This window comes from Anopheles stephensi, chromosome 3, assembly GCF_013141755.1.
Source record: "Anopheles stephensi strain Indian chromosome 3, UCI_ANSTEP_V1.0, whole genome shotgun sequence".
In the NCBI taxonomy this organism is placed as follows: Eukaryota; Metazoa; Arthropoda; class Insecta; order Diptera; family Culicidae; genus Anopheles; species Anopheles stephensi.
This window is the reverse complement of record NC_050203.1, coordinates 14,088,386-14,106,136: the sequence shown is the minus strand read 5'-3', so window position 1 is coordinate 14,106,136 and position 17,751 is coordinate 14,088,386. Positions and strand designations below refer to the sequence as shown.

General features: G+C 44.1%; 1 protein-coding gene across 1 annotated transcript in view; it reads left to right on the top strand.

Annotated features, from left to right (window-relative positions):
• The first annotated feature begins 1,887 nt into the window (after positions 1-1,887).
• LOC118514368 overlaps positions 1,888-17,751 on the top strand; it is an 87,230-nt gene continuing 71,366 nt past the window's right edge. The window contains exons 1-2 of the mRNA XM_036061223.1: positions 1,888-2,040; positions 3,461-3,944. The gene's annotated coding sequence lies outside the window, so the exon portion shown is untranslated. The remainder of the gene's footprint in view (positions 2,041-3,460; positions 3,945-17,751) is intronic.

Genomic DNA, 17,751 nt, shown 5'->3' with positions numbered 1-17,751 from the left:
ACGCACCTGACGACATCCGGTGTCCATTCGGGGACGGTTCCACACAAATCATGCCCATCGTCTGCTCCGATCTGACATGACTCCCAGCAGTGACCACCGTCGTCGTCAACTGGGCATTACTTTAACTAACCACCTATTTCGGCACATTCTTCAAGCCTTTTAAAACCCCGCACTATCTGTATGGCACACTTTGGCCACACATCATTTCACTGCCACTGGGCTGGCACGCGTATGAACCAGCTACTCCCAGCTGGTCAGCTTAAGCAAGCTATTTATTTTAAATTTCGTCACGTTTTGGATGCATTTTCTTGACGTTTTTCGGTTCGGTTTTCTCGGCAAACGCACGGTAGGCATCATCGTTTCAAAAACCGCGTCCTGTGTTACAAATGGCATCGTTTTGCGTGAGCATTTGTATGCAAATAGAGCACCCGGCAGGTTGGTGTTTTGGACTTTTCTTTCGTAGTTCTACGAGGGAATGGGTTACACAACAACTCTAAATCGGGTGTAAAGTTGATGCTAACGAACGACATAGTGCTTTAATTATTACAGATTTTAGAAAAGCGATATGATTGTGACATATTAGAATGAACCTTTTAGTTCATGCCGTGTGAATTTATATAAACCATTCTAATTAATGATTACGTTTTGGTTTTTGTCACAAAAACAGTAAATTTATTGATAACTTAATACGCAATAATACCAAAAATAATAGCTGTTTAATTTTCTAACCCCAACCATTGGGCCTGTTTTGTCCGGGTGCCTACAGCAATTGTTCCAAACGTCCTTAACTTCACGGTATGGATGCTGGTTTGGAGAGTCAGTTGAGATGAAGTTAAACGTGCCTCTCGACGAGAGAAAAATTGCTCTCCCAGAGGATAAAACTGAAATCAACAGAGACAGAGAGAGAAAACTTAACGAAATTGTGCATCACAAACACTAATCACTCCAAATAGAACAATTTTTCCCTTCTTAAGGCTAGTAATACAAAACAAATATAGGAAATAGGATTATTTTAATGGAAATATCTCCCATATTTTATTAACATACCTTCTAAAATTTTCACCCGGTTTGAATCTTGAAGACCATAAAATTGATTTCCCAAAAATATTATACAAAATACAAATATTTTACAAAATATTAGACAAAATAGGCAGATTTATAGAAATCTCCAACTCCTGGTGAAATGTGAAGAATCATTTTAATTTGTTTGATGTTTTCAAAATATTCTAAAGTAAAAAATGTTTATATGAAATTTGATAAGCTACTCACATCTTAATATAAAAATCGAATAGACAATACGCACTGGGAATGAATCAATCAACGACAAGTTCACGAGACCGCCGACATGATCCAACATGTTCACGTTTCAAAAATATTCGTTAAAAGAGAGAGGGAGACTCATAAAGTGAGAGAAAAAGAGAGTAAAAACATTCGTTCAGCTCTCACGCAGCCTCTTTGACCGGCGATGCTCATCCCCTATGTTGTTGCCCTAGCAACGTTCGCATCCCAGAGCACAATGGGAAAAGCGTGCACGTGTACGACAGCAAATTTTATTTGAATTTTTAAAATGTTTTTGTATTATAAATTCGATTTATCGATTTATAAATTCGACAATCGATTTATCGATAATCGATTTAAAAAAAAACTTCTAACTCCTGAAATTATTGCATACTGATGCTTATTTTCTTATTGTCATAAAATACTGAAATAAAAAATAAGAATTTGCAACAAAATACTGCAAGACTTATGATGAAAAAATTGCTGATTAAGCAAGAAATATGTAAATAGACTCACTGTTAACACCCTTCCCCGTTTTGCCCACTGTGCCGCGAGCAGAAGAAAAAAAAACCCACCAACGCCATCAAAACCCCGGGTCGCGAACCGCGCGAGACACAAGCAACCATCGACAAACAAAACGTCTCCGCAGTTCGTTTCTTTCGTTCCGTGCGAGCGGTTCACATCAGTGCGTGTGTCTCTGAGGCAGGTTTTTCCGTGCCTTTTTTTCCGTGTCTGTGCTACACGTGCGGTGCGTTTTTGGCGGTAAGCAATGTGGGGTGGAGGAATGACGAGGAGGAAAATAACGCTGACCCCGGTTTCGGTTTGTGGCTGAACCGGTTAGCGCTGTTGGTGCTGCTGGCTGTCTCGCGGTTTGCATACGCACGCGGTGAAAGAAAAACTCACACACCGATGCGTTGCTACTGCGTTCCCGGTTCTCGGTCCAAAATTGATGGCAGTAGGCATTGGTGATAACTTACAAGTGAATGAAAGTGAAGACCCTGTTTCTCGTGCCAGAGTGTGAGCATCGTTGGCGGTAGTGATTTTTCTCGGCAGAAAAGTAGGTTGATATTCCTCAGAAAAAAACAGAACCTTTCGGAGTTAACCTTTGCCAACGTCGAGTGCCCTTCGGACGGCAGCCAACCTACCCAAAGGCAGGTGTCATTGAAGCGTTTACTTCGAACAGCTAACCCTGTTTAGGAAAGTGCTGACTAACTGGTAAAACCACCGAGTGTGAAACCTACTCCAGCAAGATATCACTAGAATCGTCGTACTTCAACTACTGAACAAAACGAAGCGGGAAAACAACCACACACACACGCAGAATAAATCAGGCATCGAAAGCAACAGTAAGTTTACCCATCATACGTCAGCGCCCAACTCTCATCGTCATCAGGTCTCTCAGGTTCGGGAAGGTTAGGTTCCCTGGTACTCAAGTGCACCACGCCAAGTGTATGTGTGTTGTTTTTCTTGGTCCAGCAAGCGTCCGGCCGTCTCACGGGGTATCAGCAACTCTCGATTCCAAGTTCGGTGGTTCAAGTCCTCGCCAGACACCCCTTTCAAGAGTTTTTTGCTGACCACGCAACACGACGCGGTTGCTTGTTATTTTTGGTTATTTGCTTGATTTTGGGCTTCTCCGCTTTGTACGGCGTAGAATTGGATGTGATGTTGGAAGGGAAACCAACATGTGAGCATGCGAATATGAGTGTGTGTGGTTGTGTGTATATGTTGTGCAAAGTGCATGAAGCAGCCTACGGTTGCTGCGGCTTGTTAAGATAACCTCCAACTTCCCGGAATCCGTTCGTCGTCTCGTTACCTTGGAGACGGTTGAAGTCTTTCGTTTCGTCGTGCGCTCATTTCGCTCAGTCCAAACGCAGTCAAAGTGGCTCGAAACGCTTACAGCATCGATTGCTCGTCGATTGATTTAAACGTGCGTGCGTGTGTTTTTGTGCAAATTGTTAAAAAGTAATAGTGTGATATTTCAATAAGTTATATTCTATCGGCTATTATAAGTGAACAAAGTGGCATTATAATTTCCCTTACTTCAGTTCTTCTTTTAACCAAAACACAAGACAAAAAAAATTGTTACAAATCAAGGGGATTGTGATTGCAGCTTCCCGTTATCCATTACTATTGTGCTTCATTATTTCGTTTCATTTCTTCAACTCCTCCCGGTGATACCTAGATTGCAGTGCTTTTCAACGCCCAGAAAGTGATACAGATCGCACAGACGACCGCCCGTGCGGTCCCGGGACCGCGCCAGGTGGAAACTATCTTAATGACGGATTGTTTGTAAATTTTCGCTCTGCTGAAGCAACAGTGTGACCCCCCTTTTGGACTAGCATCCAAAAAATAAACCAGACAAGGCGGGGTAGACTACTACCTACCAGCAGCAGCAGCGCTTTTCGTGCCCTCTACAACCCTTGTGGCAAGTGGTAGAAAAAAAAGTGTGTTGTGAAAAACCGTTCTTTGGCCACGCCACGAATTGTGAGTTTCGATGTTGTGTTGTGAGTGAGCGGGCGATTTCTTTGACCAACAACAAAAAATTGGTATCCAACAGTACGCCTCTCTAGGCTGAGTGCGCGCGTGTGTGTCAGTGCTACAACAGGCAGAACTTTAGCTGGCTCGAGGAAAAACAGGGCGTTCGTTCGAATTCCTTACACAAGAACGTAAGTTGATTTGGCTGGTTTGGATCGGTGATGGGAACATTTTCTATCATTTTCGTTACATCATTCAACGACTTTCGGTTGCCATAGTAATTGTAGTCGTTGCGCTTTTTACTGGGAGGCAGATTCTTTTCTCAAAATCCCACCAAATTAGCACATTTTATCGACAGCAGCTTTCAATCCGGGTAGATGCTAAAGTAGCGGGCTCATGAATAAATATTTCGTTCAATTTTTGGTTGTTACTGTTGCGCACGCTTCTTCTTGCGCTGGTTAATGTCTTTTGTCGACTTATTAATTGCGTGTCATCCAATTCTTAAGAGGCGATTTTGTTTCTTTTTGATTGCTGTGGGAAAAATCCATGCTTGTTCCTTAATTTGGAGTCCAGACATCCATGTCTTGCAACTTAAAATTTGAAGGTGGAACTTAATATTTATTCGATCTATTTTCTGTTTCCTACAATTATTCAAATAAAAATAGAGCTCAGTTGAAATTGCTTCATTTTCAATTTTCTTCCTGAGAACCGAGCATGAAAGAAGATCCCAAATAAGAATAATCAATTTGGCTGCAATCCAGATTTTTTTTTCTTCTACCATCAATTAAATTTCTTATAAAAATATTGCAATGAACACAAGCTCAATTAAAAAAGAGATGTAAGAATAGACGTCTTAAAATGAATATCCCAACTACAGTCAAAGACTTCAGGGCATTAGGACCCAAACCTAAGGTTATGGCATCATTCTTTCACTAGAAGATGCAACGCTCTCATCACAGAGTAGCTTCTTTATAATCCCAAAACTTCTCCTCGTTAAAAACATCCTCAAATCCACATCATAAACGAATTATCAAGAGAATTATTGCCGCATTTTCTTCACTCCAACCAAAGGCGAAGAGCAAATGTTTGAGATATGGTTTCGAACTCTGTACGGCGGTGAACGCACATTCGGGAAGACACACTTCTCTCCAGAGTGCTGCACGCTGAAAAAAAGCTGCCAAACCGGAGTTTGACTTCTCGACTTTTCCTCCTTGAATGTGTGCACACTCACACACAAATACCGTCAAAACCTGCGGATCGCTAAATTTATTCCCCCTTCGGTTGGAACGCGAAACAACGTGAACCAACTCGTTCACTGTGCGCTGAAGAACTTCAGGAGCAAAACTGCTCGAAACCCTCAAAGACGCCCAAAAGGCACACCGCAAGGCTTCTTCCCCCAACCGAGCGCTCTTTTGCAAAACGGAAGGCACAAGAGAAGCATCTCATCACCGACGAACAAACACACACACACACAGACCCATGCAAAAGGTATAGCATAAATTCGTCCATACCGCCCTGGCAACGAGCCAAAAGGCCACCGTGTGTATGCTCTACTGGCGTTCCTCCGCAGCATAAGGCGCTAGCATTAATAAGTGGCAAGCGGCAACAAAACTAAAAAAAAGCACACCACAAACACACACACTCCGCCTAAGACTTCGAAAAACGAGATCCAGTTTTGCTTCTCCCCCTTTCGGTGGGAGATGAAGGGCGGCTGACGGAGGCTGGAGGAACTCGTCTCACACCCAGCGGCCGAAGGGCTTCCCGATTTCCAGTTTTTGATACTTTGCCAGTTTTCCATTCGCTGTCTTCCCATTTTTTTTTTCGTGCTCCTTCCATCGCCGCGGTGCATGATGGCGATGCATGGACGATAACACATTCACCCGATCTGCACTTTTGAATCTGCAATCGAATCGATGCAACCTTTTGCAATGCTCGGCTGTCCCTTGCCGGCTAAAATTTGTAACGACTGGAACGTTCTTTTTCCATTCTCGGGATTAATTTTATCTCGTACGGAATGATATACACTGACGCTGGGATCGCTTAAAAGCATCAGACTCCCATATATTACTAATTATACGATACGTTAATATGGATCTGATCGAAACTTCATAAAACGAAGAATAAATAAGTATGAAAGTGCTTTTAAATTGCTTTTCTTCTAGATGGCTTTTAGCATTCAACCGCAAACCACTGTTCGTCCCATTCGTTTGACACTCACCGACTAAGACACTTCAAGGCTTACGAGAAAACAGTCCTACACTGAAGAATAAAACTGTTTTCGTCCCGACTTTTTCGCTTATCAAGCTCACAAAATTCGTCCAGAACGTACCGGGACACCGGTCCGACGACGACGTTGCCGCATTCCTTGGTGGTCAGACTTTCTGGAAATTCTTTTCGCGTCTTCTCCGCATGCGGTTCTCACGCAGCAACCGAGCTGGGCGATCTCGCGCATTCAGACCGGTTTTGCGCGCTGCCACTAGCGAGATCTGCAACGTTTCAGCTCCTCGGTGTTCGATGCTGATCGCGCACAGCTTTTTCCTGTACATTTTCTTGAGGTCATGCGAAAAAAAAGATCCATCCCCGTACGAATGGGACGGAGCAAGAACGGGACAGTTTGGTAGCTGCCAAAATGAGCTCCAGTTCCTTGATGAGGGCGAATTTTGGGATGTTGGTTCTAGTGGACCATATTTCGCAACTAGTCGTAACATGTGAAACGAGCTCAAAGCCTTCAGAAAATCTTGGAATCGAACGATTGGAACTTCCTCCCATAAGAAAGGCTAATGAATGATCTAAAGCAGAAGCGGACCAAGTGGAGACACTAGACGGTGAAAGCCTCGACCGGATGCTTCCCGGAAGATGGACAGGAGTTTACCACTTCACCTAACGAGCATACTGAATCTTGGGGAGCTTTTTATACTACCCCTAGAGTAGTAAAATGCTTATGATACTCCTGTCCATACAGCGCTATCAAACTTAGACTCCAAAAAAAACCAAGACATGGGCACGCATCTTCAAAATCTTCCAACTTCAGCATCAAGACTCTTCTAGAAGCGGCTAATACCTGTATTTGAGCACCGTTTATGACCACCCGGTCGAGGTGGAGATGGTGGAAAACAGCGCAGCCTCCGACCATCTTCATGATCTTGTTATCTCCCGCTTCCTCGCCTCAACGTCCTCATTATCTAGCAGTAAAGTATGGTTTGTTACACACCCTCGCTTATCCTCGCCATGCCAAAACCTGTCGTTCGAAAAAAGCAGTTCAATGCCATCCCCCCGTGAGTGAGTCAATGAGGTGATTCGGGCAAGGGGCCCGAAAGCTTCCACCGAACGCCGACATGTGTAGTTCATTTGCATACCTCAGCTCTTTTTTTATGTCTTTCCTGTCCGATGGCAATGTTTTGCCGCTCGTGGACCTTCTTGGACTTCGCTTATTTTCACCTTCGAAGCGTGTGCGAAGCGGCAGAAGTTGCAAACAATCTTAAGCTTTATGGGTTGTCGGTGATAGTTTTAAAGTTATCACCCAATCTTTGCTTTGTGCCCGTTTCTCCGTTTTTTGCTGTTGTTGTTGAAAATATGTTGCGGTTGATCCAAAAACACGCATTTTAATGGTCTAGACAAGCTAGGAATAACGCTTTGCTATTTTGCTGTGTTGGAGGAAAGACTGTGCTATAAATGGAGCAGCTTTTTGCAAACAGTACAAACAGTTGTGCTCAAAGTAACAGCGGTGCCAAATTAGTATCTCAGTATACTAAATTTTCGTCAGAATATCCTTGCCATGAAGGTCAACATATCTGTAAAAACGTGAGGAGAGAAAATCTGTATAGGACTTATCATTTTCTAAAATTTATAGACCACTTCTTTTAAGCAAATTTTACATTTATAATTTACAATACTATTATGCTTTAACGTTTTTTTCCAAGATTTTTATTATTGAAGCCAAAAAAAATTACTTCAAAAGGAAGCTGGGGAGGGATCTGAAAATGATTTCAGATAAATGATTTTAAATACATTTTTTTCTTATCATAAATCAATCCAGCTACAGGAAGCTATAAATGATATGCTAAGACCTCTCGAAATTTTATTAATCATTAATTACATGTCATTGCTACTATTTGGAACATCACTGTAATGAAATTCAATTAAACCAATGTTATTGCGCATTGCCAAAAATACCTGTTTGTTTCGAGCACGAGAGGTTTTACAGAAAAATATATTTCTGTTTGTTTCCGGACTTTATGCCCATTCTTTATAATTGAAACTGTCATCCTCGCCAAACAAAATCGCACCTCATTTAACCGTGTTTGAAGCACGGAAAAATAATAGAGCAGTTATCGTATTAACGGAATCGATCGCTTCCGCAACGGTACGGAGCCAAAGATTCGGTGGCGTAACGACGAGAATTAATCGACCCTCGCTGTCCGCGCCGGACACAGATTCGCCTGGCCACCGATCGATGTGTGTGTGCGGGGAGCTTTGCAACTTTCTAAAACAACTATCAAACAACTATCAAACGACGGTCGAAACAATATCATCCGTTCCGTACATGGATGATCGCCACCGTTCAGGTGCGAGCGGTGGCGTTCAGTGATTTTTTGTTTCTGTCTTTCCTACCCCGAACGCGTCTCATTTTCCCTACACGTTTTTCCTTCTGTCCAGTGATAGTTTTTCCTCCAAAAACCGAAAATTACCATCACGGGAGTATGCGTGCGTGTGTTTTTTTTGTCATCACCTAATTTACTCCTTTCTTCACTTTCGCGCATTCGTCAGGGTTGTCTAGCGTCTTTTCCTTCCGCTTGCTTCAGGCAGTCACCCTGGCTTTTTTTGTTCCAACGCTTTTCTCATACGCACGCACCGCACGGTCAGTGTCTTAAGGTGCGAAATCTAATTTAATTACCATTTTATTCGATACCTTTACGCACAGTCGCTTGCGGAGCCCTGCACGCTCAGTCGTAAGCAGACTGTGAGAATTTCGATTGACACTCTGTTCCGCATTTCCCACCAAAGGCACAACAGGTGGGTGGTAAGTGCAGGAACTGGGAATGACACCCTACAAGAGAAGAGGATAGTAGACAACTTTTCATTCCCGAAAACTCCAAACTCTTCGTGTTCGCACACTCACATACGGCCGGAAGAAAGCAAGGTGGAAAACGAGTGGCCCCGTGTGTCGTGTGATTCTTGTGCGATTTTTCTCACTTTTGTTTGGGAGATGAAAATTCGGAAACCATCACCGTGCTCGCGTTTGCAAATGAGCTAGTGAAAGTGTGGAAAATTCAATTAGGATCAGATCTTTCTTGTACCTTCATTTTTGCAGTTATCTCTCGCGTGTGCGCACTTTAGAAAGCATCAACAAAATTTGTCATGATGATGACTTTTTCTCTCTCCCTTGATGAACTGTTCTTTTTTTCTATCTTGTCATGCAAGCAATGCTTCTTGGGAAAATCATGCCAGTGGCTTTTAATGCTCTCCCTTTCGTGGCGATAACGATCAATCTGCGTGCGTACAATCAACCTGTAGCTAAATTAAATGGGTGTCGAAAATCCGTACCGAAAGAAGTGAAAATTCCCGTCTCGGACGAGAAAACTTTTTCCTTTTTCCCTCTGTACCGGGCAAAATGTCAAACCATCATAAGTCGTCTGTCACACGGCAAACGCGCTGGATTGGCGCAAACTTATTGCACCATTGTTTCGTCCGGATGTAGGCGAAATTAAATGTGAGCTTCCCGAGCCGGATAGACGTCTGCTGCTGCTGCTGCTGCACTACACAAAATCACATGCCTGGGCTGCATCGACAGCTGGCCCACCCCAGGAATGCTCCACCGGAAAGTGGGTTAATGGTGTGGCTGTGCTTTTTTACTTTTTTGACATTCTTCCAGACGCTTTTCCTCCACCGGGAAGGTTAACCACTTTTGCCAACTGGGCAAACAATTAACTACCGAGCGGCTTGTGCGCCCCGGCCGATAAATCAACCGACCTTGCCCCCTTCTGCTAAGTTGTCTTACTCACTACCCCAGCACGCCAGCTCGCTCGATTGCTACCGGCCGATAATGGTCACCGTTTTGAGCTCGACATGATCGAGAAGAAAAGAGCTCTGTAAGCACATTTTCCTCTCTAGCTTGAGTCGGTTGGTGAAAAAAAATGGAAAGGATAGCTTTTGGCTAGCAGCAAAGCATCGTCACCTGTCCGCGCGATAAAATCGATTATCTTTCAATGTCATTTGGCCCACGGTGTGTGCCCACGGTGAGAAGGTCTGGAAAAGTTCACACCGTACAAAAGGGCTTAACCTTTCGCTTTCGGTGCACTGTATTGTTTGTCCACAGCGAACTGCCTGCACGGGTGGCCATACGTGTGATTAATAAAACCCGGCTCGTTTCCTAAGACGCGTTGAAGTCTTTTGATTTTGCACCGCCTTTAATTTACCCTTTCCCAATACAGTGCGGCGGTACAATTAATCAAAGAACTAAAGTGCCGAAAACTGCCGTCGCGTTCGTGCTAAGAACTGCGTTGACATTCACGCGCCATGATCCAGCGAAGATTTGCATATAAATGATAGCTTTTCGTGCTGAATGGCGGGTTCGTCTCTTACCGCCCGCGTGTTTGCAGGTTTCGCTCCCAAACAAAGGTGTTAATGGGGAGCAGCATGTTACCTGCACGTTTGCTGACGCACCACCGTAATCACCGGTTAACCCCATAACAGGGAACAGAATTTAATACGACGCATAAATATTGTCTCCAACGCCTGCCAGCTCTGACACACCAACCGATGCAGTGAGCAGTGTGGATTAAGCGAGCATTTCGTTTGCATAATGTATGCTCGATTGTTCTAAACGAGATTCAAACACACACACAGAGCTGTTTCATTCCGGGAGGTTTTCTACCTATGTATAAAAAAAAAAATCTGCGAACTAGTTTGTGGATGAGCATGACACTTATTTCTTTATTACCATCAATTTGTCTGTCACTTCCGTGTGTCACACACAGCGAAAAGGTTACTCGCGGTGATCCCATCTGCAAGAAGTGGCCCTCCATTTGCAACCGAATCGCGAAGGCTCGAAGGCTGTGTGTGAGGCCAATCTCTATTAGCATACTCATTACGCTCAGCGATGTGATTAGACGCAATAACTTATGAATGATGCAGTCTCGGTTGCAGAAAGTTGCAATTCAGTGCAACTGGGTGCACGTGTCACTGCGGGTTCGGTTGGAACACCTCGCGAGGCACACTTCTCTCTCTCTCTCTCGATATGCAAATCTCCTCCCTTCTTGACATGATCAATTGGTCGCTTCGTTTGAGGTGGAAATAGTGTAATAATACGTCGTGCCGACAAGGGAAAAGTCGTAGCCTCGTCGAATGGCGCCACGAGTCATTGAGTTCGGCGCGTTCGACTCGGCAAGTCACCGTAGGGCTGAACGGAGTGATCGATACGAGTAATTGACGAGGTGATTGCCGACAAACTTGGTGCGAATAATAAAAGGTCCAAAGTTCAGTATTGCTATTTGTAGGCCCGATTCGAGGCGTTCGTAGAGAATGCCTTTTTAAACATAAAAGACACTTTCTCAAGGAGTTCTTTCTCATCTGAAGTCTTGCAAAGTCACACATCAAAATTTATTATAGAAAGTAGGTGAACTAAATATTTCGTTAAAAAGTAAAAAAAAACAAGAATTTCAGGCGAAAAACTCACAGCTTTTCCGACTGAAAACATGTTTTCGAGCATCAACGTCAGGATGCTGTTAAATTCTACCATGATTCTTTAGATCTCAATCAATAATTTTCCTCTAAAATCTCTACCATGCTTGAAAACTGGGGGAAAATTCCCATCAAAATAAATTGTACCCAAAATTAACTTCACCGTTTAAAGTCTTCTCCTTCTAGCCGGTAGCACTCACATTAAAGAAATGCTCGGGAAACCTATCAACCGGCATGTCACGTGTAGTCTACCGAGCAGTGAGATGAAAAGCTAAACTCTAATCGTCCCTTCCGGATGATTTTTCATGGCTGGCTGCTGGCGGGCATATTGCTATGTTGCTGCGGCACGCTCTACCCGCCCGAATTAGACATGCAGAGGGCGTATGACTCATATTTTCTCAACCAGGACATTTTTATTCGATTCCGGGGATTTTGTCCAACGAAGGGGAGGAACTGAGGGCCTACCATTTTTGGTTCGTTCCATCAATCTGGAACACATGAACGCCTCCGTAACCGAAATAAAAGGGAAACTGTGTTCTTTAGGATAGGACGAATATTTTAAAGTCGTCATAAAATCAGATCGTGCTGTGGATGATGTATCGATTTTGTCGGTTCTATTCTTCAAGAAAAATAATTCTACAAAATTTAATCCGGTTTCGGTTTTAGAGCACCTCACTAACCGTTCTCCGTAAGAAACACAATTTATGCAACATTGAAGCGCCCTATCGCTTAAATCCACCAAATCTGTCCATCTACATCCGGATCGAGTTGTCTTGTCACTCGTGACGACGCTCGTCTGATTATGGCCGATAATTGAATAATAAGCAATACCATTCTAGCTAGTTACCTAATTGCAAATCGGCTGTACCCGCTACCAGGAAGATAAATTTGGTTACTAACGCAATGGCTTAGAATATTAACGAGCTACCGAATCTTGTAACGCACGCGGTTTGCCTTATTTTGCTCCAACCGGGGTATAATCTTTACCGCATCCCAACAAGGCGAAAATCGATAAAGACGGCATGTCACACAGCGGTATGCTAATTCACACCTCGTGTCGCCAAGCTACCCTTTTGCAGCAACTATTTATTCATGAATCATCATCAAAGTTAAATTATCATTTTCAAACCACCATACGGATAGTGTTTCGACTTTGTGTGCATGGTCCACAAACACCAGTTCCATCGCTTATGCAGAAGCAACGAAAAGCATAATTGCATTAGCTTCTTCCTGTTCACGCACTTCCAGCGGTGTTATGGCTGTACAGCTTCACCACATCCATTTGCACAATTCGCAATTGTTGAAGCCGGTAATGTGTAACCGTTCGTCATTGAATAACCACCATTCGGCAATAAAATGGATCGCGCCGTGTTCCAGTTCTCATACGCTCATACGTATGCATTGGTTGTAGTGGTAATAATGTTCGAGCTTTGATGCTCTTTTTCCGCTTCGAAACAACTGCCGTGTGCAAGAACACCCGCCGAATTGAGATGCCTTTTCCAACCTAAACTACAGTTCAACCACTTCATTCATGCGATGCGTTCGTTCCAGCTCCCAATCTTAAGAAAGCCCCGGAACACGCTAAGTGAGAGTGAGCCGTATGCTAATGAGAAAAGTATATCACTTCATTCAACCTTCGCCGGGACACAATAGCCATAGACCGGGCTGCACAGATGCATTCCGAGATGTATTCCAAAAAAACAGGGGCGTATGTAGAGCGGAAAACTCTTGCATCTTGTGCACCCTACTGCGATGGCTAAGATTTCCCCTCCCAAGCTGTGTTGTTGATTTGGTTTTTTGCTCCAGGCAGAAGCGAAAAAAGAAGCAGGCCGACAGAATGTTTGTATTCAAACCAATTTCAAACCGTATGATGGGATGGGGTTGTGTGGATAGTGTGACACACTGTAAGGTGAGAAAGTAGCTCAATAGCATGCATATTTATGCTACGGCTGCAGGTCAAAAGAGCCTTTCCCGAAGATGGGAAGATGGGTTTGGAATTAGCCTACAAAAATGTTGCACAGGAAGAAAATTGAACAACCGCAAAAGTGGAGCGTTGATGAATTTTTAATGTTATGGTTTTGTTTGTTCACCTCCTAATACTTGTCCCGACATTTGGCTGTATTTGCATAGAATCTTTTGTAGTATCGCGAATTTGAATTTGATAGATTTTTTCAAGGCTTTAGAAGCTACTAGGTCATGACAATTTCATTTAGGACTTTGGTAGCTAGATAAGACGAGCAAACGATGTATCCAACATTTTCCAACTCAAGATATCTCGAGGATAACTCCAGAATAAATAACACGACAGTTATAGTTCGTGACCTATTGGATTACTCCTCAAAACTGCTGAAGATCTAGCGTTGTCCTGTGCCAATTCTATATCCTGAAGCATTAACCTCATCACTGCATCTAAACTTGGACCAAAAATGCCTCTGCCCATGCCTTCTTCTTCTTTGGCACTACAACCTCGAGAGGTCTCGGCCTGCTATTTCTGGCTTTCAATTACTTTATTTTATCCGTAACTGGATAGTCAGTCCTTCGTCCATGTGGACTACCCATAAAGATTTTAATGGTTGAGTCGTTCGGTGTCATTCTCAATACATTGCCAGCTCACTGCAGCCTGGAGAGTCCAATTGCGATGGTCCTTAAATCCTACTGAGCATCTTTCTCCCGATCGTGACTCAGTTCCTCTTAGTTTCGTTCCTCAGTTTTTGACAGAGTCCACTTCTCAGAACCGCTTCTCCATGCACTAATACGATGCTTACAACAACGTCACGCAATTCACCGATTTGTAAAGAGTTACATTTTAAAAACTCCATCACAGATTCACACACGCACATAGCTCTCTGGCGCTTAATATCTTCCACTCCGTGCCCCGTACAACGATAACAGTTGGCCAATAAGTTTTCTCCCCCGGCTGACATGTTTACGATGAGTTTTCATCCCGCTAAGCTTACATTATCGCCCCGCGTGTACGTTATCCTTTCATCGGCCAGAAAGCAAACCCGCACGGTCATCATTGACCTTCCCCTACCGGTCGCCAGAGTTCCCTCAGCCACCAGACTACACTAGAGATTTATCGATCATTCGCTTTTGCGACGTAGCGCGGTACCCGCTTCATCTCCCGCACGAGAAGATGCGGGACCGGCGCTGTGACACGCATCAACAACAAAAAAGCATCATGGCGGCAATATTTCAAAAGATAGTGAGAGTCCACACCGGCGGGATAATTGCACCGCGTACGACCCGGCCACCATTCGGATGGCATCGTGCAATTCAAAGAAAATCTCGCTCGCACGGAAGAAAAGCGCTCGAAGCGCGGTTGTCTCCTGTGTCACCACCGGTACGATGATGATTAAGCAAACCAGCGGGTGAGTTAAAGAAGAAGCAAAGACACTCTACTCTGTGTGTGTGTGTGTTGCGTACACACAAATCCCTCACTTTCTTCCTTCCCCTTCCCCGCTCAACGTACCTTCACCCGACTACGTCTACGTAATTGGTAAGAAAACATTGCACTTTTATGTCTCCAAGCCTGTGTCAGCATGAGAAACTGTCATCTATGCTTTCCTCCACTTCGCGGAGTACTCCTCTGGTTTGTGCAGTAAGCATTTGTCCGCTCGCATCACGCATCCATGGTTGCAATTGATGCACCCGCTTGCAAGTGCCGTTTCGTTATCGCCGACGCATCGGGAAGCTTTTCCTTCCCATACCTGGGCACGAACAACTTGTTGCTCACCAGCCACATGGACCAAGTCATGAAGAAGTATCATAAAAGTCCCTTCTTCTGCACGGCCATCTTGCTCCCCGAGGCGAATCGGTGCATCCCACCTTTGCCGAAGCACCAAGGTCCGCAGTAATTTGTTCGCCCCGTTCGTGAGCATGAGCAACCAGAATGCATTTGCCGGGCAGAAGCTTAGGGCGCCGGGAGTGTCGTTGACGTGGTTTCGCCTCAGATCCGGAAGAAATTACTTACGTTCCGGTTGGAGCTCTCCGGAGACCTATCCTACCCGGTTCGTTCAATAACCTCCAATATCTCAAGATTCTCCAGAAAAGCTTTTAATATGTGGCGCTTGTCTTAGGTCAACAGTCCACCTACAACAGCGCACCAGAAAACAGATAAGACCCATACACTCCCACGCCACCTACTGTAAAAGGCTTTTACCAAAAACAAACTACACCGGGTGGCATTCATATTATGAAATTAATTGAGTGACCCTCACGACTTGTACTCCAACTTCTACTCCCTCATTTGCTTGGAGCCAATAAATTTAAGACCATTTTCCAGTTGTCACTTTCTATTTGCTAATGACGGGCGACGCACTTAACCGGAGTCCCGGCGATCTCCCCCACCATCGGCCCTCGGTCGCGATAAAACTAAACCGGAAAATTTCGATACCTTTTATTGGGGCTTATTAGCGCGGAGGCGCTTCACTGGGCTGGGTACGTGGCTGGAGCAGAAAACTATACTTTTCCTAACCCGTGCCGGGTGTTGGATTCAGACGGTGCACAGGTGCAACCGTCCCTTTTAAGGTGGTGCTGGTGAAAGCCCTCCCTGAGATGAAAGAGATGATGCCTACCGTAAATCTTGAAGCGCACGCACCCAACATCTACCCAAAAAGATACAAATGAGCATTGGTTTGGTTGTTGTCTTAAGCAGGGAAGATTTATCGTGCCGCGTCTTTGGCTGGCTGGGTGGCCTTCGTTTGGGTAATGCGCCAAATCGGGAACGGAAGTGTGGTTGGGGAACAGATTGCGGGCCTGCGGTTTTTCGGGTATTGGGATAACGATCTGTGCTTAAGCAATCCACTTACTTACTTACCGCTTGCCTGCAGGTATCACACACACGCGTCGTAAGACAATTGTCTGTACCAGATCTGTTTGCATAATAATGGCGCGTAGGACGGGTACGCCGGATCTCTGCTCCAATTGAACCAATTGATCATGATCATACATTGGCCACCATTGGAACCGATTATTACACTCCCAAAAACCGTCTTTCACCGATCTTAACCACAACGCCAATCCTTCAAAAACCAAAACGAGGTTACAAACATGACGTGAGTTTCGAAATAAGTTTTTAATCTTATAGTTCACGCTTCACGTGAAGGTTCCCCGGGTTTGATCGCTACCGAACGCATGACAAAATACTACGGTCCCAGAGATAAAAGGCACAGGCGCCGTTGTGCGGTGTGCCGTAGAGCGATCGTGCGAAATTAACGCATGCATCAGCCGAGCCCTCAAGACGCGGTCGCTCTGTAACGCTTGGCCCATTGTTTTGTCGCCGAACAAAAACGAAAAACCTGGTCCATTGCTGGTTCGTTGCTAACTTTTGCTAAGACCTTGCTATCTGCCACCGGTCGCCAGTCAAAGCACAGACTATAATCATAAGCGAGCGGACCGCTCTCAATCGGCCGATTGAAAGCTGCTTGGAGTTTTGAAGCTCAAGCGGTCAATCATGGCTGCTGGAGTTTGAAGCCTGGAAACCGGTGGCCGGTGAATTGCTTCAAAGCCGACTGTGTCACTGTCACTTGTGCTTACGCCAGTTGAGCTGTAGCGTAAATCATACGTATTAAGATGAAGTTATTTATTCAATAACCGGTGTCTAAAGAACCACAAACTTGAATGGGACTTTGTGTTGGAAGATGTTAAGCAACTTGATTTGGGGTTATCATATTACTGCTTCACGCATATAGATTCTTGGACAATTTGTATCCTCCATCATTTTTTTGAGGTTTTAGTAAACCTTATTACCTAGGATTCGTTCCGAAGGTTTTTGAGGTTCTGGCTACTGTCGAAGATTAGTCCCATCATGTGGTTTTGGTGAGAAGAGGAAATAACACTAATCTTCATACGGACCTGAGAAGTAATTTGATTCCCAAAGATCTCCAACTCTAGTTCCTGGACCATGACTTAGCGTCTTGGCTAGCTAAAGACTGTGACTTGACCTTGCCGATCAAATCTATTTACTTCCATTGCCTGTTTCATAAGCTTAATCTGGACTATTTATAAGTCCGGTTTGATCGTGGAATTATTTGGAATTTACCAGGAAACTGTATCCTCCCGGATTCTCCAAATATAGATACTATCCGGTATAAAGATATTCGGTGAGGAAACTACTGACAATGAATATCCAATTTGAACCTCACATTTTTGTTTGAAATGTCAAAGAGAAAGCCCTAGGTTAGTGTCAAATTATTCATGGTTTATGAATTCGCATAATAAACGTCTATCTATAGGATGGTCTATCACAAAGCCTGTCCAAGATAGATTATTCGATGACCTTGTCACTTACACGTAAACATGTATGACTAATTAACC